Source organism: Erinaceus europaeus, chromosome 1 (genome assembly GCF_950295315.1).
Source record: "Erinaceus europaeus chromosome 1, mEriEur2.1, whole genome shotgun sequence".
NCBI lineage: Eukaryota > Metazoa > Chordata > Mammalia > Eulipotyphla > Erinaceidae > Erinaceus > Erinaceus europaeus.
The window spans coordinates 626,118-647,435 of NC_080162.1; the positions used below are offsets into that span (position 1 = coordinate 626,118).

The following is a 21,318-nucleotide window of genomic DNA, read 5'->3' on the forward strand; positions in this document are numbered from 1 at the left end:
CTCTCCCCGCATCCCGGCCCGCGCCCCTCGCCCCGCACCCCGGCCCGCACCCCGCGCCCGTCTCCCCACGCCCCTCTCCCCACGCCCCTCGCCCCGCACCCCTCTCCCTGCACCCCGCACCCCGGCCCGCACCCCTCTCCCTGCACCCCGCACCCCGCACCCCGCGCCCCGCGCTCGGCTCCCGCCCGCCCCACGCCCGCCCGCCCGCGCCCGTTGCCGGCTGCGGAGGAGCCTCTGCCCGCAGCTGGCGCAGCGCGGGGGCGGCCGGGCCCAGACTCCGAGCATGAGCCGCGGGAGCCCGACTGCGGCGCGGGGGCTGCGTGGGGGCGACGCGGGCCCGGACCCAGGTAGGAGCGGAGCGGCCGCGCCCCGAGCCCCGCGCCCCGAGCCCCGCACCCTCCGCCCGGCTCCCCCGGCCCCGCTCCCCGACCCCCTGCGTCCCGGCGAGGCCAGGGCGGGGCGTGCGCGGCCGTCTGAGGGCGCGGGGCCGGGGCGCGGGCTGCGGGGCCGGGTGTGGGGCGCGGGGCGGGGCGTGCGCGGCCGTGGAGGGGTGCGGGGTGCGGGGTGCGGGTGCGGGAGCCGAGCGCAGAGTTGCGGGAAGTCAGTCCTGGGCTGGGCACCTGGAGGGCGACCTGGGCGTGGCGCGCAGCTGGGGTGCGGGGGGTCTGGGGTCTGGGGGCCATCCGGCGGCCGAGGGGCTGCAGTCGGGGCCTGGGGGCCATCCGGCGGCCGAGGGGCTGCAGTCGGGGTCTGGGGGCCATCCGGCGGCCGAGGGGCTGCAGTCCGGGTCTGGGGGCCATCCGGCGGCCGAGGGGCTGCAGTCGGGGCCTGGGGGCCATCCGGCGGCCGAGGGGCTGTAGTCCGGGTCTGGGGGCCATCCGGCGGCCGAGGGGCTGCAGTCGGGGTCTGGGGGCCATCCGGCGGCCGAGGGGCTGCAGTCGGGGTCTGGGGGCCATCCGGCAGCCGAGGGGCTGCAGTCGGGGTCTGGGGCCATCCGGCGGCCGAGGGGCTGCAGTCGGGGTCTGGGGGCCCTTCCGGCGGCCGAGGGGCTGCAGTCCGGGTCTGGGGGCCATCCGGCAGCCGAGGGGCTGCAGTCGGGGTCTGGGGCCATCCGGCGGCCGAGGGGCTGCAGTCGGGGTCTGGGGGCCATCCGGCGGCCGAGGGGCTGCAGTCGGGGCCTGGGGGCCATCCGGCGGCCGAGGGGCTGTAGTCCGGGTCTGGGGGCCATCCGGCGGCCGAGGGGCTGCAGTCGGGGTCTGGGGGTGGCAGATGCAAGTTTCCGTTTGCTGCCCTGCAGGCTGGGTCCCCTCCATGGCGTCAGGGTTAGGACTTGGGGTGCACACCTGCTGACAGAGGACCAGGGCCGGTGACCCCTCTGCTCCAGGGCCGAGGGTCATTTAAGGACCCTGCTACCAGCTGTAGGTCTCACAGGTGTGGCTGGTGTGGGGAGGGGGCTGTTCCACTCGGGGCAGGAACTGGGGGGCGGCTGAGGTGTGGTGCCCGCTGGGGCTCTCCTTCCTGCCTGCAGCTGTGAACCCCTTGCCTCCCGGGCATCACGGCTGCCGTTCTCCTCCCACCTGGACCAAGGTGAGGGCCCGATGGCCTCCTGCCCCCACGGCCGGGACGCAAGGTCGGGTAGTCCTGCTGGGACAGAAGGCCACTGAGGGGCAACAGCTGCTCGGCAGGGGCCTGAGGAGTCAGGAAACCAGACTCCACCGGACCCCTGGGCAGAATGGGACCCCCTCGCCCGGCCCTGCCCTCAGCCCATAACCCAGCTTTCCCGTTAGTGGGAAGACATCGTAATTCCAGTGACTTCTAGGGTATTTCCCAGGGCATATCCGGGGACACCGCTCTGGCCACTCCGGGGGCCCGGTCGGAGGGAGGGGGGCACTCAGCTTGAGCTTTGCCTCTCAGGACCACAGGTCAGATCACCCAGCAGCCTCTGGGGGGCTATGGGCCCCTGTTGGTGGCCCTGGACAGGTGTCCAGGTGCTGGTGCTGTGGGCTCTAGACGGGCTGCCCGCAAGTTTGCTTTCCCTGGGAGACGTCCTTGGGCCGCCAGCCGGCTGGCTCCCTCTGCCTGGCGGATCAGGCAATGGAAAGGCAGTTCACACAGTGCAGAGCAGCTTCTGCTGTAACTTAGCAACTGCAGGCAGCGGAGGTGGGAGAGGCTGGGCAGGTCTGAGCACCCCAGCGACTGGTGGGCCAGTGGGCAGTGCATCACCTCCAGCCCAGTGGGGGGACTTGGGCCCATAGTCCCTTGGCTAGGGAGGAACAGACCTTACACCTGCCTCCTGGGCCCCCAGAAGAGAGGACGCTGAGGCTGGGATGCTCAGGTGTGGCCTGAGAGCCCTCGGCTGTCTCCCTACCTGTGGAATGTTGGGCTTAGTGGGTAAGGCTGAACTGGCTTTGCTTGACCCTTTTTTTTAAAAAATTATCTGAATTTATTGGATAAAGACAGCCAGAAATCAAGAGGGGAGGAAGGAAGGGCAGGAGGCAGAGAGGGTGGGGGCAGCCCTGCTTCATTTGCAAAGCTTTGCCCCTGCAGGTGGGGACCGGGGGTTTGAACCCAGGTCCTTGCACACTGTGATGTGTGCACTCAACCGTGTGCGCCACCACCCGGCCCCGCTCGGGCTTTGGCGTTTATCTACAGACCCCCATCTCACGCGGCAGTGAGGCTGCCAGACCCAGTGAAAGTGCCCACGGCTGGGGCTGAGGTGGGGCTGGAAAGCTCAACCCTGCCCGGGAAGGGAGCCCCTCCGCCTGATCCTCCCCCAAAGAGGGTGTCCTGGGTGGCTCCCCAGGGCTTGTGCGGGCCGGGGAGGCCTCTCAGGCCTGAGCAGGTGACCTCTGGGACCTCTGGCTGCCAGCCCCACTGGCCATGGTGCGGCCTCCTGCCGCCCTCCCCTCCCCTCCCGCCCTCTTCTCTCCTCCAGGCCATCTGCTTCAGCCCTGGCCGCTCTGCCTGTTTCTCTCTGACAGCTCCGAAAGCTGAGTGCAGCTCCCACTCTCCACCCTCCACCCGTTCTCTGCCTGGGCTGCCCACCTCCCCTGCTGGTGTCCACCGAGCTCCCTCCTGGCCTGAGGGTGTGGAGGGCACCTGGCACTCTTTCCAGAGAGATTCTCCGAGCTCCCTGGGCGGAGGCCTGGGCTGTGGGGCTGTGTCTGGGCGCGGGGGAGCAGGAGCCTCGGTGTGGCCTTGCGGCAGATGCCTGGCGGTGCCAGGGAGCCCCGAGGGTGAGGGCTGGGCGTGAAGAGTCAGGGCTCACCGGGGCGGGAGGGCTGCAGGCTGCAGGCTGCGGGTCAGGGGCCGTGAGAGAGGGGCCTCCAGCCACCCAAAGCCTGTCCAGCCTGAGGCTGGACATTGAACTCTGTCAGGGTGTTTCCTTGGGACCACGGAGGTGTCCGGAGCCTGGACCTGGGCACCCAGGACGCTTGTCCCCAGCTCGTGCATGGAGCCCTGCTGGCCGGGGACAGGCAGGCTGTGGGCCCGTGCGGCCAGGGGGTGGCGGGGCTGCGAGTTCCAGGAGGGATGCAGAGGAGCAGCAGCCGCAGGCTGGGTCTCTGGAGTGTCCCCAGCTGTCCGGGGGACAGCCTTCCATCTTGCCCCAGGCTGAGCATGCTGGGGCCCCAGAGGCAGGAGGTCAGCCCTGGGAGTTGGGCACCCAGCTAGGGCCGTGGCCCTCACAGGCGGGGTGTCCCCGTCTCAGCTGGCAGGGGCCACCTCAGGGGGGACTTGCGTGAGGCTCCTGCAGCTCCCCACAGTGCCAGCCTGCTCAGCCTCTCCCCCAGCTATCTTCCGCCCCGCTCTCCCACCCCGCTGCCCTCCCCTGTGCAGGCTGACTCTGGGGCAATGCTCTGCTGGCATCCCCCTTCCCACCCACTCCCAGCCCCTCCAATCTGGCACCTTCACTCCCGGGAAGTAGATGTTCAGAGACCCAGGCCCCACTGGCGCTCACCCCCACGGGAGTCCCAAGCCGTGGTCTCGGGCCTGCGGGCTCACCCTGGGGCCTCCTACCTGTCCTCCTGGGACACCCACCAGCATCCTAACAGCTCTCCCCACCTTCTCTCCACACCCAGCTTGTGCCAGCCCTGCCTGTGTCCTGGGTCCTGACACTCTGCAGGCTGACAAGCTGAATGTGTTCCAGGTGGCCTGTCCCCATCCTCACAGCCTGTCCCCACCTTCACAGCCTGTCCCCACCCTCACAGCCTGTCCCCACCTTCACAGCCTGTCTCCACCCTCACAGCCTGTCCCCATCCTCACGGCCTGTCCCCATATTCATGGCCTGTCCCCACCTTCACAGCCTGTCCCCACCCTCACAGCCTGTCCCCATCCTCACGGCCTGTCCCCATATTCATGGCCTGTCCCCACCTTCACAGCCTGTCCCCACCCTCACAGCCTGTCCCCATATTCACGGCCTGTCCCCACCCTCACAGCCTGTCCCCATCCTCATGGTCAGTCCCCATCCTCACAGCCTGTCCCCACCCTCACAGCCTGTCCCCATCCTCATTGCCTGTCCCCATATTCACGGCCTGTCCCCATATTCACGGCCTGTCCCCACCCTCACAGCCTGTCCCCATCCTCACAGCCTGTCCCCACCCTCACAGCCTGGTCCCCACCCTCACACCCTCATGGTCCCAGGTGACCCACCTGAGCAGATGGGACCGTGAGAGCTCCCAGCCCAGCCCCATGTATTCTTGCTCTCTGCCCCACTCCCCCTGCTGAGTCCTTTCCCATCCATCCTGGGGTGCAATTTGCCTGGGCCAGCTCTGCGAGGTGCCCTGGCCCTGGAGCAGAGCCCCTGCGTGAGCCCCCGGGGTCCAGTTGGTCCTGGAGCAGAGCCCCTGCGTGAGCCCCTGGGGTCCAGTTGGTCCTGGAGCAGAGCCCCTGCGTGAGCCCCTGGGGTCCAGTTGGTCCTGGAGCAGAGCCCCTGCGTGAGCCCCTGGGGTCCAGTTGGCCCTGGAGCAGAGCCCCTGTGTGAGCCCCTGGGGTCCAGTTGGCCCTGGAGCAGAGCCCCTGTGTGAGCCCCTGGGGTCCAGTTGGTCCTGGCGCAGAGCCCCTGTGTGAGCCCCTGGGGTCCAGTTGGCCCTGGAGCAGAGCCCCTGTGTGAGCCCCTGGGGTCCAGTTGGCCCTGGAGCAGAGCCCCTGTGTGAGCCCCTGGGGTCCAGTTGGTCCTGGAGCAGAGCCCCTTCGTGAGCCCCTGGGGTCCAGTTGGTCCTGGCGCAGAGCCCCTGCGTGAGCCCCTGGGGTCCATTTTGTCCTGGAGCAGAGCCCCTGCGTGAGCCCCCGGGGTCCAGTTGGTCCTGGAGCAGAGCCCCTGCGTGAGCCCCTGGGGTCCAGTTGGTCCTGGAGCAGAGCCCCTGCGTGAGCCCCTGGGGTCCAGTTGGTCCTGGAGCAGAGCCCCTGTGTGAGCCCCTGGGGTCCAGTTGGTCCTGGAGCAGAGCCCCTTCGTGAGCCCCTGGGGTCCAGTTGGTCCTGGCGCAGAGCCCCTTCGTGAGTCCCTGGGGTCCAGTTGGTCCTGGAGCAGAGCCCCTGTGTGAGCCCCTGGGGTCCAGTTGGTCCTGGAGCAGAGCCCCTGCGTGAGCCCCTGGGGTCCATTTTGTCCTGGAGCAGAGCCCCTGTGTGAGCCCCTGGGGTCCAGTTGGTCCTGGCGCAGAGCCCCTTCGTGAGTCCCTGGGGTCCAGTTGGTCCTGGAGCAGAGCCCCTGTGTGAGCCCCTGGGGTCCAGTTGGTCCTGGAGCAGAGCCCCTGTGTGAGCCCCTGGGGTCCATTTTGTCCTGGAGCAGAGCCCCTGCGTGAGCCCCTGGGGTCCAGTTGGCCCTGGAGCAGAGCCCCTGTGTGAGCCCCTGGGGTCCAGTTGGCCCACTGACACCCGCTGGCCCCCAAGTCCTCAGATCGTGTGCAGCTTGGCCAGTGGGTGAGGCCAGTGGGTGGGCCCAGCAGCGGAAGAGTCCCTGGCTGAGCCTCTTCAGGGAGGAGGGAGGAGAGGGGTGCCTGCCGGGGGGTGGGGGGGTGGGGTGTCTCTGGGGACCCTGGACTGTTTGGGAAGCCGCTGTGGGGGAGGGTGGGGACCGGGAGGCCAGGCCTCTGCCTCTTGTGGCCACTACTTCCGTTTCTCCAAGTGTCACCCTCAGATTCTACCTTGAAGAGTTCTCCCTGGATCCGGTTGCCATGGCAGCACTGTTAACAAGGAGGTTTCACCCGGAGCTGAGGGGGCTGGGAGAGGGGGTAGGTGCCTGGGTTTACCAGGAGGCCGTCTCCCCACCCCCACAGGACTGCCTGACTGCTCAGGCTCACCTTGACTCTCTGCTGCGGAGACCCCCAGGGCCCCCATTCTGTGCATGGGGCTGGGTCCCCGCACGGTGGGCACTGGGCAGGCAGGCTCCAGCCAGGGGTAGAGCGGGCACAGCCCCTGGTGTTGGAGCCGCGCAGGGCACAGCCAGGACGGCCGGCACCCTGGAGTGTGTGTGTGGGGTGCCGTGTGTGTGCCCAGTCTTGGCCGTGGGCGCGTCCTGGGTGAAGTGGCCCCGTTCAGTCCCTGTGGAAACCCAGCCTCAGAGCCCTGACGCCCCTGCCTGGGACGTCTAGGAAGACTGACCTGTGTCAGAACCCCTTCTGCTAAGAGCTCTGAACCCACCCCCTGGGTATTGCTCCCGTCTTGAGGTGGTGGTCTCCGTGGGCCGGGGTCAGTACACAGCCCTGAGGGGACTGGCTGAGGCCCTGGAGTGAGGCTGCCCGGACCTGCCGATGAGATGGTGGGCCTGGCTGTGAGAGCCCGGTTCTGCCTTCAGGGCTGGGCAGAGGGCAGGTGGGCAGGACGCCGGGCATGGGGGCTGGCTTGGGGATGGACAGGCATCACACGGGGCTGGAGGCCTCTTAGAAGGAGCCTGCACAGCTCCCATGACTGAATGGCTCCAGCAAGGGCAGGCTTTTCAGTTCTCCCTTTCGTCGGTGTGGGTGAGAGGCGGGTGGGCTGCTCAAAATGACAGTGGCGTGAGGAAGGCCTCACGGTTTATAATCCAAAGTGTCCTCGCCTCAGCGTAGAGAGCGCCTGGCACCATTACCCCACAGAGATGTGGCGGCGTGAAGGCCGGTTCGCAGAACACACTGGAGCTCGCTCACGGCTGAGTAGCGCTCCTGAGCCGCCTCCTCTCCCGGCAGCCCTGCAAGCGCAGAGGGACAGAGGCGTCAGCTTGGCACAGTCATGGTGGCGGCCGGCGAGACGCACCCCCATCACACACTCCTCCGTCTCACCGTCGCCCATCTCAGACACGTGCGGGCTGCTGGCTGAGCAGGGGGGCTCGGCGTGGAGCGGAGGACACCTGTCACCCCGGCAGACGCCCACGCGGGTCACAGACAGCGAGTCTGCCCTGCACACGCAGACGGGGCTGGGGCACCGAGGCAGACAGGCCCCGACTTTGCCATCACAGAACAAGTGTGCGGACCATGCCTGCGGGAGACAGCCGGCCCCTCGTGCCTGTCAGTCTGGGACACGTGCCCGTGGAGGGGGCAGCAGAGGACCCCAGGCGGGATGCCCAGGGCTCCTGGCTCCCTTCGGGTGATGATGTGTTGCCAGCGGCCCCCGTCGCCACCCACCAGGCCACCAGGCCACACCCCCAGCTGTCTTGGCCTGCCTGGACACCCGCCACACATCCATATCCGTCTGGGGGGTTGGCACTCACGCTGCCCTGCAGGGAGCAGCCCAGTCTGCCTGCAGACGTCCACGCCATTTCCCATGGCCCTGCGTCCGTTCAGGCTGCCCTTCCCACTGTTCTTTCCTTATAAAATGGAGATATTGACAAGACCACAGGATGAGAGGGGCACAGCTCCACACCCCATCCCCTCCCCTGATGGCTTCCCTATTCTCCATCCCTCTGGGAGCATGGACCCACGGCCACGGTGGGTGCAGAAGGTGGACTAGGGCAGGAGAGAGACAGGCTGGGCGTATGGATCTCACCGTTATTAGCAGAAGCGCACACACACTCCCTTTCTCCTTCTCCCCCCAATCACTTCTTTTTTTCTTTTTTGTTTATTTTTTGATTATTTAATAGGAGCACTGCTCTGCTCTGGCTTATGGTGGTGCTGGGGATTGAACCTGGGACTTCAGAGCCTGAGGCGTGACCATTATGCTATCTCCCCAGCAGCCCCCTCCCCAATCACTTTTTTTCTAAGTGGTCCTATCCCTGTCTAGAGGAATACTTTTTTTAAAAAATATTTTATTTTATTTATTTATTCCCTTTTGTTGCCCTTGTTTTTTTTTATTGTTGTAGTTATTATTGTTGTTGTTCATTGTTGGATAGGACAGAGAGAAATGGAGAGAGGGAGGGGAAGACAGAGAGGAGGAGAGAAAGACAGACACCTGCAGACCTGCTTCACCGCCTGTGAAGCGACTCCCCTGCAGGTGGGGAGCCGGGGTTCAAAGAGGAATACCTTTTAAAAAATATTTTATTTAGTTGTATTTTTGCTGGATAGAGATAGAGAATAAAAGAGGAAGGGGAGATAGAGAGGCTCTCCAGGCCACAGCAGCACAGAGTCAGCACCTGGTGTCCACAAGCTCCGCTGACTCCACGCTCAGCCCCAGCCTCACGGCGTCTCCACGTGGGCTCTGACCTGCGAGTGTTCCCGTGCCTCAGGTTTTCTGTGTATTGAGTCTTTTCAGCCATGTTTCGTTACCCAGATGTCTTTTTTTCCCACAAGACACAGCTCAACGTTGGTGGTTGGTTGTTGGCAGTATGCCAGCTCCCTCCCCCTTAACGCTGTGGTCTATTTATATAATCACTGTTTCACCTGAGACCCGCTCTGCCTGCAGGGCACTGGTTTAATCCTACTGGTTAGAACCTTCGTCATGTTGAGCAGCTGTCTGATATCTCTCTCACGGCACCGTCATGTTGAGCAGCTGTCTGTTATCTCTCTCACGGCACCGTCATGTTGAGCAGCTGTCTGTTATCTCTCTCACGGCACCGTCATGTTGAGCAGCTGTCTGATATCTCTCTCATGGAGCCATCATGTTGAGCAGCTGTCTGTTATCTCTCTCACGGCGCCGTCATGTTGAGCAGCTGGCTGTTATCTCCCTCACGGCACCGTCATGTTGAGCAGCTGGCTGTTATCTCTCTCACAGCACCGTCATGTTGAGCAGCTGGCTGTTATCTCTCTCATGGAGTCGTCATGTTGAGCAGCTGTCTGATATCTCTCTCATGGAGCCATCATGTTGAGCAGCTGTCTGTTATCTCTCTCATGGAGCCGTCATGTTGAGCAGCTGGCTGTTATCTCCCTCACGGCACCGTCATGTTGAGCAGCTGTCTGATATCTCTCTCATGGAGCCATCATGTTGAGCAGCTGGCTGTTATCTCTCTCACAGCACCGTCATGTTGAGCAGCTGTCTGATATCTCTCTCATGGAGCCGTCATGTTGAGCAGCTGTCTGATATCTCCCTCACGGCACCGTCATGTTGAGCAGCTGGCTGTTATCTCTCTCATGGAGCCGTCATGTTGAGCAGCTGTCTGTTATCTCTCTCACGGCACTGTCATGTTGAGCAGCTGTCTGATATCTCTCTCACGGCACCGTCATGTTGAGCAGCTGGCTGTTGTCTCTCTCATGGCGCCGTCATGTTGAGCAGCTGTCTGATATCTCTCTCATGGAGCCATCATGTTGAACAGCTGTCTGATATCTCTCTCACGGCACCGTCATGTGGAGCAGCTGTCTGTTATCTCTCTCACGGCACCGTCATGTTGAGCAGCTGTCTGATATCTCTCTCACGGCACCGTCATGTTGAGCAGCTGGCTGTTATCTCTCTCACGGCACCGTCATGTTGAGCAGCTGTCTGTTATCTCTCTCACGGCACTGTCATGTTGAGCAGCTGTCTGATATCTCTCTCATGGAGCCGTCATGTTGAGCAGCTGTCTGATATCTCTCTCATGGAGCCATCATGTTGAGCAGCTGTCTGATATCTCTCTCACGGCACCGTCATGTTGAGCAGCTGTCTGATATCTCTCTCACGGCACTGTCATGTTGAGCAGCTGGCTGTTATATCTCTCAAGGCACCGTCATGTTGAGCAGCTGTCTGTTATCTCTCTCATGGAGCCATCATGTTGAGCAGCTGTCTGATATCTCTCTCATGGAGCCATCATGTTGAGCAGCTGTCTGATATCTCTCTCATGGAGCCGTCATGTTGAGCAGCTGTCTGATATCTCTCTCATGGAGCCATCATGTTGAGCAGCTGTCTGATATCTCTCTCACGGCACCTACATGTTGAGCAGCTGTCTGATATCTCTCTCATGGCGCGTCATGTTGAGCAGCTGGCTGATATCTCTCTCACGGCGCGTCATGTTGAGCAGCTGGCTGATATCTCTCTCACGGCACCGTCATGTTGAGCAGCTGTCTGATATCTCTCTCACGGCACCGTCATGTTGAGCAGCTGTCTGATATCTCTCTCATGGAGCCATCATGTTGAACAGCTGGCTGTTATCTCTCTCACGGCGCCGTCATGTTGAGCAGCTGTCTGATATCTCTCTCATGGAGCCATCATGTTGAGCAGCTGTCTGATATCTCTCTCATGGCGCGTCATGTTGAGCAACTGGCTGATATCTCTCTCATGGCGCATCATGTTGAGCAGCTGTCTGATATCTCTCTCACGGCGCGTCATGTTGAGCAGCTGGCTGATATGTCTCTCATGGAGCCATCATGTTGAGCAGCTGTCTGATATCTCTCTCACGGCGCGTCATGTTGAGCAGCTGTCTGATATCTCTCTCACGGCACCGTCATGTTGAGCAGCTGTCTGATATCTCTCTCTCTCATGGAGCCATCATTTTGAACAGCTGTCTGATATCTCTCTCACGGCACCGTCATGTTGAGCAGCTGTCTGTTATCTCTCTCACGGCACCGTCATGTTGAGCAGCTGTCTGATATCTCTCTCAGGGCACCGTCATGTTGAGCAGCTGGCTGTTATCTCTCTCACGGCACCGTCATGTTGAGCAGCTGTCTGATATCTCTCTCACGGCACTGTCATGTTGAGCAGCTGTCTGATATCTCTCTCATGGAGCCATCATGTTGAGCAGCTGTCTGATATCTCTCTCACGGCGCCATCATATTGAGCAGCTGGCTGATATCTCTCTCACGGCGCTGTCATGTTGAGCAGCTGTCTGATATCTCTCTCACGGCACCGTCATGTTGAGCAGCTGTCTGATATCTCTCTCAGGGCACCGTCATGTTGAGCAGCTGGCTGTTATCTCTCTCACGGCGCCGTCATGTTGAGCAGCTGTCTGTTATCTCTCTCATGGAGCCATCATGTTGAGCAGCTGTCTGTTATCTCTCTCACGGCGCCATCATGTTGAGCAGCTGTCTGATATCTCTCTCATGACGCTTCATGTTGAGCAGCTGGCTGTTATCTCTCTCACGGCGCTGTCATGTTGAGCAGCTGGCTGTTATCTCTCTCACGGCGCTGTCATGTTGAGCAGCTGTCTGATATCTCTCTCATGGAGCCGTCATGTTGAGCAGCTGTCTGATATCTCTCTCATGGAGCCGTCATGTTGAGCAGCTGGCTGATATCTCTCTCACGGCGCTGTCATGTTGAGCAGCTGTCTGATATCTCTCTCATGGAGCCGTCATGTTGAGCAGCTGTCTGATATCTCTCTCATGGAGCCATCATGTTGAGCAGCTGTCTGATATCTCTCTCATGGAGCCATCATGTTGAGCAGCTGTCTGATATCTCTCTCACGGCGCCATCATGTTGAGCAGCTGGCTGTTATCTCTCTCACGGCACGTCATTTTGAGCAGCTGTTGATACCTCTCTCACGGCGCCGCCAGCAATAACCCTGGAGGGAAAAATAAAACAAGCAAAGAGAGAGACAGGGAGAAGCAGAGACCCACCCACCTCTGCCATTCATGCAGCCTCCTCCCCATACGGCTCCCAGGTGGTGACACAAAGAGAGAGACAGGGAGAAGCAGAGACCCACCCACCCCTGCCATTCATGCAGCCTCCTTCCCGTACGGCTCCCACGTGGTGACACAGGGCTTGAACTCAGGGCTTCTAAGTGTGTGCTCTGGGCCAGCCACCTGCCAGCCTCCTCGGCCAGGCGTGAGTGCCCCAGGGCCTCTCTTTTCTCCTGCTCCCACCTCTGTGATGCTGCACTGTGCCAGGCGTCCTGGCTGGGGCCGCCCCTGTGACAGAGCCCCTGGCCTGCAGAGCCTCTCAGACCCACCAGCCTCACCGCCAGCTGAACTTCAGGCCGCACTGCGCCCGTGACCGTCAGCAGTGAGGGTCGCTGGAAGCCCCTGAAAAGCCAGGGCTCTACCCTAAGGGCCGCCCACCCTCCTAGGTGGAGGAGACGCGCATGCTTGCAGTGCCCACGCAGGCCCTGTGCAGCCCGGGAGGAGTGCGCCCAGGTGGTGGGGGATCTGCGCTGGAGCTCTCTTGGCCACCTGCCTCCTCAGCAGCCCTGTGACTGGGCACCCCACAAGCCTGCTGGGGACTCCTGTGGCCTACAGGGCCGGGAGGTGGCAGAGCTGGCCAAGGTGGTCTGGGGGGCCCTGGAGTGGCCCTGAGGGTGTCCCAGACTTTCTGGGTGGCCTGGGGTGGCCCTGAGGGTGTCCCAGACTTTCTCAGGGTGACCTGGAGTGGCCCTGGAGTGGCCCTGGGGGTGTCCCAGACTCTCTGGGTGGCCTGGGGTGGCCCAGGCAGGCTTGCTGAAGCCAAGGCACCCTCAGGGTCAGGGAGCTTGGGGGAGGGGTGAGGCGGGTGTTCAAACCTGTGCTTATGTTGGGCCGTGCGAGTGCAGGTGCAGGGCGGCGTCAGGAGAGTGAAGAGGGGCATGGGGCCTGCAGGAGGGGAGCAGCCTCCGTCACTGGGAGGGCGAGCCCCAGCCCCTGGCCTTGAGGGGTCTCCCGTAGGTGCCGTCAGAGCTGCCCGCCCGGTGGGAGGCCCCGGCTGGACCCAGGGGCACAGGGCAGGGCTCACGCTCTGGCCGCTGCTCTGCTCTGGCCGCTGCTCTGCTCTGGCCCCAGCTCTGCTCAAGTTTCCCTTATTTATTTTATTTTATTTTATTTTGCTGCCAGGATTATCAAATCCACTGCTCCTGGCAGCCACTTTTTCCATTTTATTGGGTAGGACAGAGAGACATTGAGAAGGGAGGGAGAGCTAGAGAGGGAGAGGGAGCCCTGCAGACCTGCTCACCACCTGTGGAGAGCCCCCCTGCAGGTGGGGAGCCAGGGCTTGAACCAGGGGCCTTGCGCTCAGTACCGCACTCGCCTGCCCTGGAGCTCCACCGCCCGGCCCCTATTCTGCACACTCAGCCACTGGGCTCCACGGGAACCACACACCACCCCCCTCCCGTCCGCCCGGTTCACTCTAGTGCGAGGGACGGATGGTCAGCAGGAGGCTCACGGAGGCCGAGGGCTCCGGGGCAGCAGAGCAGAGGCGGCTGGTGTGTGAGGAGGGCGGCCCCAGTGCCCAGGCCCTGCTCGAGCAGCTCAGAGCAGCTGTACTGTCACCCCTGCCCTGGCCTGACGGCCTCCAGAGCCAGGGAGAGGCTCCAGCCCGCCCGGCCCAGCGCCACGGGCCTCTCCTCCTCCCGGAGTGACTCGCGCCCACTCCCTGGGCCCAGCCCACCACGAGAGGCTGTGACGCGCTCGGTGCTGGGAGCCGGGTGCCCACTCTGCCAGACACACGAAGGTCTTCAGGGGAGGATGCTGGGAATGGGGGCGGAGACCTGGAAGGGCTGCTCTGAGGCCGGCGGGGACACAGGTGCCCGCAGCCTGGTGGGGAGGACGGAGCGGGCCCGGGGCCCAGGCAGCGGACGGACCCTGCGGACCCTCCAAGGACCAGATGGAGACCTGCAGCAGCGGGAGGGGCGAGGCCTCCGGAGGTGATGGGCGCGGGTGGGCGTGGGGGAGGGCTTGCCCGCAGCTGGAGAAGGAGCGGCCCTGCCTGGCCTGTCCCCAGCCCCGCACACCCCCGGCTGCCTGCCTGGCCTCTCCCCTGCCCACAGGACGGTCCTGCCCGGCCCCGGGTCCCCTTCTCGCTGGGTCTGCTGGGTGTCCTCACGCTCTCGCCCGGGGGGGGGGGCAGGAGAAGCGGCCTGTGGGGTGAGTAGGACTTGACCTGGGCGCGACGTGGCCTGAGGACCGAGTCCCCACATCTCTGGGCTTCTGGGGACTGACCTTCAGGGCAGCTGCTGGTGTGTTGCCGGGGGAGGGGCTGCCTGGGTCACTGAGGACCAGGATGCCAGCCAGGAGACCTGGGGACCTCCTCCTTGCTCTTCCTCCAGCGATCCCTCCAGAAGACCCCTGATCATTCCCGAATGCCACTTGCAAAATACTTCCTCCAGGAAGCCCTCCCTGACTTCTCTCTGCAGTTAGTCCCTTCACCCCCACGCTGCTGTGGTACCAGCACAGACTCCTCAACGGCGCCCTGAGGTCCCGCCAAAGTCCGGCCTCTTTGCTTTCCACACGGGGAAACTGAGGTTTGCCTGAGGGGAGCCGGGATGCCAGGGTTCGAGGGCAGGGGTTGTTCTGGGTTGGCCGGGCCCCTGTGAACGCCAGGAGAGGGGTCCTGGGTGCCAGCAAGGAGGCCTCCAGCCCAGCGGCTCTCAGCTCCGGCCCTCAGCCTCAGGCTGCCCAGACGTCCCGCCCCGCTGTGCTGCCCACGCAAGCCGGGCGTCTCCAGGGCAGTGCAGTGCGGGGGGGCGGTGGGCTCCAGCTGCCCCTGCCCCGGGCCAGTGTGAGCCAGAGGCCCGGCCCCTGCCCGCAGGTTCTGGTCTCTGGGCCTCGGGAAGCCATTGTTCCCCAGGGAAGACCTTCCCTGCAGGTCCCTGCAGACCCAGACGGCACAGGCAGGACTTCCTCAGAGCAGGGGTGCGGAGAGGACACCACAGTGCCAGCCAGGGTGGGCACCGCGGGCAGGGGGCTTCTGTGCGGGGGAGGACCCTGGGGGACGCGTGTCGCTGCCTGTGGCTTGGAGGTCTGCAGCTCTGGGAGGCCATGGGCCCGTGTCTCCTGCCCCCTGCCCTCCCTCTCCCTCTCTCTGCCCCCTCCCTCTCCCTCTCTCTGCCCCCTCCCTCTCCCTCTCTCTGCCCCCTCCCTCTCCCCCTCTCCCTCTCTCTCTCTGCCCCTTCTCCCCTCCCTCTCTCTCCCCCCTCTCAGTCTCTCTCCCCCTCTTTCTTCCCCTGTCTCCCCCTCCCCCTCTCCCTCTCCCTCTCTCTGCCCCTCCCTCTCCCTCTATCTCCCCCCTCCCTGTCTCCCCCTCCCCCTCTCCCTCTCTCAGCCCTTCTCCCAGTCACTAACACAAACACCTCCGATGCCCCCATCTCTGGCCGCCCTGCCCCGGGCGCTCCAAGCAGGCGCTGCTTCTCTCCCTCCCTCCAGGGTCATCGCTGGGGCTGGGCACCTGCACTGCTCGTGTCCACTGCTCCTGGAGGCCATCTTCCCATTTTGTCGCTCTGTTGTTTTTATTGTTGTCGTTGTTGTTGGATAGGACAGAGAGAAATGGAGAGAGGAGGGGAAGACAGAGAGGGGGAGAGAAAGTCAGACACCTGGAGACCTGCTTCACCGCCTGGGAAGCGACTCCCCTGCAGGTGGGGAGCCGGGGTTCGAATCGGGATCCTCACGCCGGTCCTCTTTCTTCGTGCCACCTGCGCTCAGCCCGCTGTGCCGCCGCCCGGCCCCTGCAGGTGCTGCTTTTGGTCCAGGTGGTGCCCATCTTGCAGGGCCCCCGCTGGACGCACCTGCCATCACGGTCTTGGGGCGGCTCTGCCGGGTTCGTGAGAGGCGGGGCGCTCCCTGCTGTAGAGTGGATTCCCGCTGCGTCCTGTGTCCGGTGGGGAGTTTTGGGTATGACTGTGTGGCTTTTTCCTTGCTTATGTCATTAAGAGTATTTAAAAAACTGTGATCTGTCATAAAAACAAAAAGCACCCAGGGTGGGCGGCCTGGGTGTGAGCAAGGCCAGGTGGTCACACATTCAAACCCTGCTCCTGCTCTTTGAAGGACTGAGACCTGAAGTCCTGGATGCAGAGTCTTTGCGCCTTTGCTTTTCTTTTTATTTCTTTATTTTCTGCCTCCAGGGTTCTCTCTGGGGCTCGATGCCAACACTATGAGTCCACTGATCCTGGAGGCCATTTTTTTGTATTTTATTGTCAGGACAGAGAGAAATGGAGAGAGGAGGGGGAGAGAGGGAGGGAGAAAGACAGACACCTGCAGACCTGCTTCACCACCTGTGGTGAGTCCCCTGCAGGTGGGGAGCCGGGGCTGGAACCGGGATCCTTTTGCCGGTCCTCATGCTTGGTGCCACCTGCATTTAACCCGGTGCCCACCTCGCCCCCAGGCTTTGTGCCTTTGTCCCATCCTCAGGGAAGTGTCAGGTGGTTGCTGTGGGGGCAGCCCCTGCAGTGGGTCACCTGGGAAGTGGGGGCCCTGGGGCTGGTCATCTCTGGCCACCTGCTGCGAAGCCCCAGAGCCCAGGGGACTTCGGGAGGGAGGACTGTGCAGCTGGGGGAAGGAAGGTGCTGAGTGCTGGTCTCATTTCTTACATGCCCCACCCATGGGAGACGGCCAGGGGCTCTGGGACCTGCAGGGACCCCACCCATGGGAGATGGCCAGGGGCCTCTGGGACCCGCAGGGAGCCCACCCATGGGAGATGGCCGGGGGCTCTGGGACCCGCAGGGAGCCCACCCATGGGAGACGGCCAGGGGCTCTGGGACCCGCAGGGAGCCCACCCATGGGAGACGGCCAGGGGTTCTGGGACCTGCAGGGAACCCACCCATGGGAGACGGCCAGGGGCTCTGGGACCCGCAGGGAGCCCACCCATGGGAGACGGCCAGGGGCTCTGGGACCTGCAGGGACCCCACCCATGGGAGATGGCCAGGGGCTCTGGGACCCGCAGGGAGCCCACCCATGGGAGACGGCCAGGGGCTCTGGGACCCGCAGGGAGCCCACCCATGGGAGACGGCCAGGGGTTCTGGGACCTGCAGGGAACCCACCCATGGGAGATGGCCGGGGGGCTCTGGGACCCGCAGGGAGCCCGGTGCCCCTTGCCTCCTCCCCACAGCTGCTGCAAAGCAGGGGGGCCCTGGGTTGGCAGTCTGGGTGTCTGCCAGGAGGCAGCGGTGCCAGCAAGGGAAGCTGACTTTTTTGTGCCTGAACACAAAGGGCAGGGAGGCTGGGAGAGGGGACAGGGGACCTGCCTGTAGCAGCCGGGTGGCCTGAGATGCTGACTGGGACCTGCCACACAGGGAGGGCACAGTGATGCCATCTGCCTCCACGGCACATCCCCAGACTTGAGCCAGGGGCCCCGCGAGCCCCCTCCCCCTCCTTGTGGGGGGCTGAGCTGTTGGGGAGAGGACTCAGACGCTGAACACAGTTCTCTTATATTTCTTAGTAATTTTTATTTATTTATTTATTGGATACAGACTGAGAGAAATTGAAAAGGGGAGATAGCTGGGAGAGAGACAGAGTGACACCTGCAGTCCTGCTTCACCCTTCGTGAAGCTTTCCCCCTGTAGGTGGGGACCAGGGGCTTGAACCCGGGTCCTTGTGCCCTGTGTATACCTAACTACGTGTCTCTCTGTCTCTGCCTCCCCACTCCTTCTCAGTTTCCCTCTGTTGTATCCAATAAAGTAGAAAGATAAAAGGGAAAAACAAAGGCCACTGGGAGAGTTAGATTGGTAGTGCTGGCACCCAGCCCCAGTGATGACTCAGTGGCAGCCAGCAAGCAGGCGGACAGAACCCAGTCACGTCATCTGCAAACGGACCTGCTCCTGCAGCAGGAGGTGAGGCCTGGCACAGCTCAGCCCCTCCCTGAGACTGTTCCCTCAGGTGTGCCAGCTGCGTGGGGAAGGGCTTCTGAAGGGGCGTGAGGCCCCATACCCCCTCCCCAACCTAGAAAACCTGAAGGACCTAGACAGGGTCCAACTCAGGACCCCAGGACGCAGGACTCAGTATCCCAGGACCCCAGGACCCTAGCAAACCAGGACCCCAGGACCCAGGACCCAGGACCCAGGACACAACCACAGTAACCAGATGCAGGACCCCAGGACTCAGGACCCAGGACCCAGGACGCGGGACCCAGGACCCAGGACCCAGGACCCAGGACGCGGGACCCAGGACCCAGGACGCAGGACCCAGGACCTCAGGACCCAGGACCCAGGACCTCAGGACCCAGGACCCAGGATGCAGGACACGGGACCCAGGACCCAGGACCCAGGACGCAGGACCCAGGACCCAGGACGCGGGACCCAGGACCTCAGGACTCAGGACCCAGGACCCAGGACGCAGGACCCAGGACCCAGGACCCAGGACCCAGGACGCAGGACGCAGGACGCAGGACCCAGGACCCAGGACCCAGGACCCAGGACCCAGGACGCAGGACCCAGGACCCAGGACCAGAGGATGGTGGCCCACCCACAGCCTCCCAGACCCTCCCTCCCCGTGACAGGCGTGGGGTGTGGTATGGGGTCGTCACACATGCCTGGACTCTGGGCAGGGAACGGTCTAGGGTGGGTTCAGGGACAGACTCACATTTAGAGGAGGAGACATTTGTGCAGTAGCGAGTGACAACTGCTCTGGGCAGTTTCCCAGAGCACGTGGGGAAGGCCTCTGGATCCTGGCGCCCGAGGCCTCCGCACCGCACTGGGCTCCCTGCTGCTCCCAGCATTCCTCCTTTCCCAGAAATCTTCAGGGCAGAGACCTCATGTCCTCGGGCGACCAGCCTCTCCCGGCCCTCGCCCCCAGGCCGCCTTGCCCCTGCCCTACCCCTGCCGCTGGGTCTCTTCCTGGTCTCATCTTTTTACTGAACTACTTTTCTCTATTTCTATTTTGTTGGATAGGGCGGAGAGATGTCAAGAGGGAAGAGAAAGGTGGACAGGAGAGAGAGACACCTGCAGCCCTGCCTCAGTGCTTGTGAAGGTGGGAGCGGGGGTCTGGAGCCCTTCCTCGCGGGGCCAGGTGTGCCCGGCTGGCTGCAGCTCTACCAGCCCCACCCCTCGCGAGCATCATGCCACGGCTTCCTCCATGTGCTCCCTGCACGTGCCGGCCTCACCTGCGTCCTCCATGGCGGGACCTTGAGTCCGTGAATGGATGGATGAGTTCACTCGTTCACTCAGAGGCGAGCAGCAAGGCCCCTGCCCCAGACCCTACGTCCTGCCTCACCTCACTGCGACCACTTCCAAGCGTCCATAGAGTTTGGCTCCAACGGCTGAGGGAGGTTGGGCTTCCCCAGGACCCCGCAGGGATGGACGTGCACGTCCCCAGCTCTGGCCCTGCTGCTGTGGGCTCTGCCCTCTCCCTTCACGGCTCAAGTGCTCTGGAAGCAGGGTGAGACCCCCACAGACACCTGCTAGGAGATCTCTGTCAGAGCGGCCGGGCGGTGGCGCACCTGGTTAAGCACCTTACAGAGCTCCAGGACCCGGGTTCAGGCCCCCTGGTCCCCACCTGCAGGGGGAAAGCTTCATGAGGGTGAAGCAGGGCTGCAGGTGTCTCTCTGTCTATCTTCCCCTTCCTCTCCATCTCTCTCTAAAATAAATAAATAATAAAAAGGAAATATCTCTGTGAGAGGCTGCCCCTGGGTGAAGCGGCCCTCAGCCCTTGGCCCGGGCACCCGGCACCCAGCTCCCAGCTCCCAGCTCCCTCTGGGAGGCTCTCTCTCCTGCTAGCAGAGGGAGGCTGGCAAGATGTGTCATTTGCACTTGCTAATTGGTGCCCTGCATCTTGCTGAGCTAAACTTAGTCTGTGGAGCAGGTTAAAAAATAGAAGCCCACGCGCCTTCCGAGGGAGAAGCAGCCCTTCCGTGCAGCCTGGCGAGGGCAGGGCAGGGCTCTCGGGCGGTGGGGCCCCGAGGGCTATTCTGGCCCGTTTTCCATGATGGAGCCCCCGTCACCGCCTGCCCGTCCGTCCCTGGCATCTTACTCTGGCTGTCCCCACTTGCTGAATGAGGGTCCCCTCTGAGACTCACGGGGTCCTGGTTGGAGACAAGAAGGAAGGGCATCCTGAGAAGGAGCCGGCTTGTGGGACAGACAGACCTGGACAGACAGACCTGCTGCCATCTCCTCAGCCGAGGGCCGTGACCCCCCCGTCCAGGCACTGCCTCCCGCAGCCGGCGGGGCCCTGTGAACCGAGGAGGGTGGCACGCGCACGGGGAGCCAGACGTTCTTCCCTCTGCACAGGGACATCAGAGCTACGGGTCCCTGCACAGGGAGCCCTGGCGCTACCACCCGCCCCACGCGCTGCCCCCTGGGCCCCTCGCCCTTCTCAGGGAGCCCCGCACAGGCCGGGTGCCGCTCTGCATTCTGCACCTCACGGGCTCAGCCCAGAGTTTCAGCCCCTGTCTGCTCCCTTCCTTTCTTTCTGTACCCACGTCCAGAAATTCCCAGGGACTCTGTGCTTTGGTGCCCTGTGTTTTCACCTTGGAAGGTGGGGGAGACAGGGAGAGAGGGAGAGAGACAGGGAGAGAGAGAGGGAGGCAGGGAGAGAGAGGGAGAGATACAGGGAGAGGGCGGGAGACAGCGAGAGAGAGGGAGACAGGGAGAGAGAGAGGGAGGCAGGGAGAGAGAGGGAGAGATACAGGGAGAGGGTGGGAGACAGGGAGAGAGAGACAAGGAGAGAGAGAGGGAGAGAGAAAGGGAGAGAGAAAGGGAGAGAGAGAGAGGGAGAGAGAGGAAGAGAAAGGGAGAGAGAGGGAGAGATACAGGGAGAGGGAGGGAGACAGGGAGAGAGAGACAAGGAGAGAGAGAGAGGGAGAGGGAGAGAGAGTGAGAGGGAGGGAGAGAGGGGAAGAGAGGGGGAGAGGGAGAGAGAGGGAGAGAGAGAGAGAAAGGAGAGAGAGGGAGAGATACAGGGAGAGGGAGGGAGACAGGGAGAGAGGGAGAGTGAGAGGGAGGGAGAGAGGGGAAGAGAGGGGGAGAGGGAGAAAGGAGAGAGAGAGGGAGGGAGAGGGAGAGAGAGAGGGCTGTGGGACACACGGAGGGCCTGCCTGTCCCACAGCTGCAAGGAGGGGCCTGGTGGCCTGCTGCCTGGGGGCACGGCCTGTGCCCACTCTTTCTCCACACATGGACACAACCCGGCCAGACGGCCACTCTCCCAGAGACCCGGGCCTGAGCCCAAAGATGGTGCACCGACCCTGGGTCCCAAGGAAGGGGGAGACTCACCTTCCGATTTCATCTCTGAACCCCGTCTCGAAAACCCACCTCTGAACCCCGTCTCTGAACCCCGTCTCTGATCCCCGTCTCTGAACCCCATCTCTGACTCCCGTCTCTGACTCCCGTCTCTGATCCTCGTCTCTGAATCCCGTCTCTGATCCCTGATCTGAACCCCGTCTCTGAACCCCGTCTCTGATCCC

At 63.2% G+C, this 21,318-nt stretch overlaps 1 protein-coding gene across 2 annotated transcripts in view; it reads left to right on the plus strand.

Moving 5' to 3' along the window:
* Positions 1-258: 258 nt before the first annotated feature.
* RASGEF1A (RasGEF domain family member 1A) overlaps positions 259-21,318 on the plus strand; it is a 33,453-nt gene continuing 12,393 nt past the window's right edge. For both annotated transcript variants that reach the window (XM_060184928.1, XM_060184979.1), the window contains exon 1: positions 259-347. The gene's annotated coding sequence lies outside the window, so the exon portion shown is untranslated. The remainder of the gene's footprint in view (positions 348-21,318) is intronic.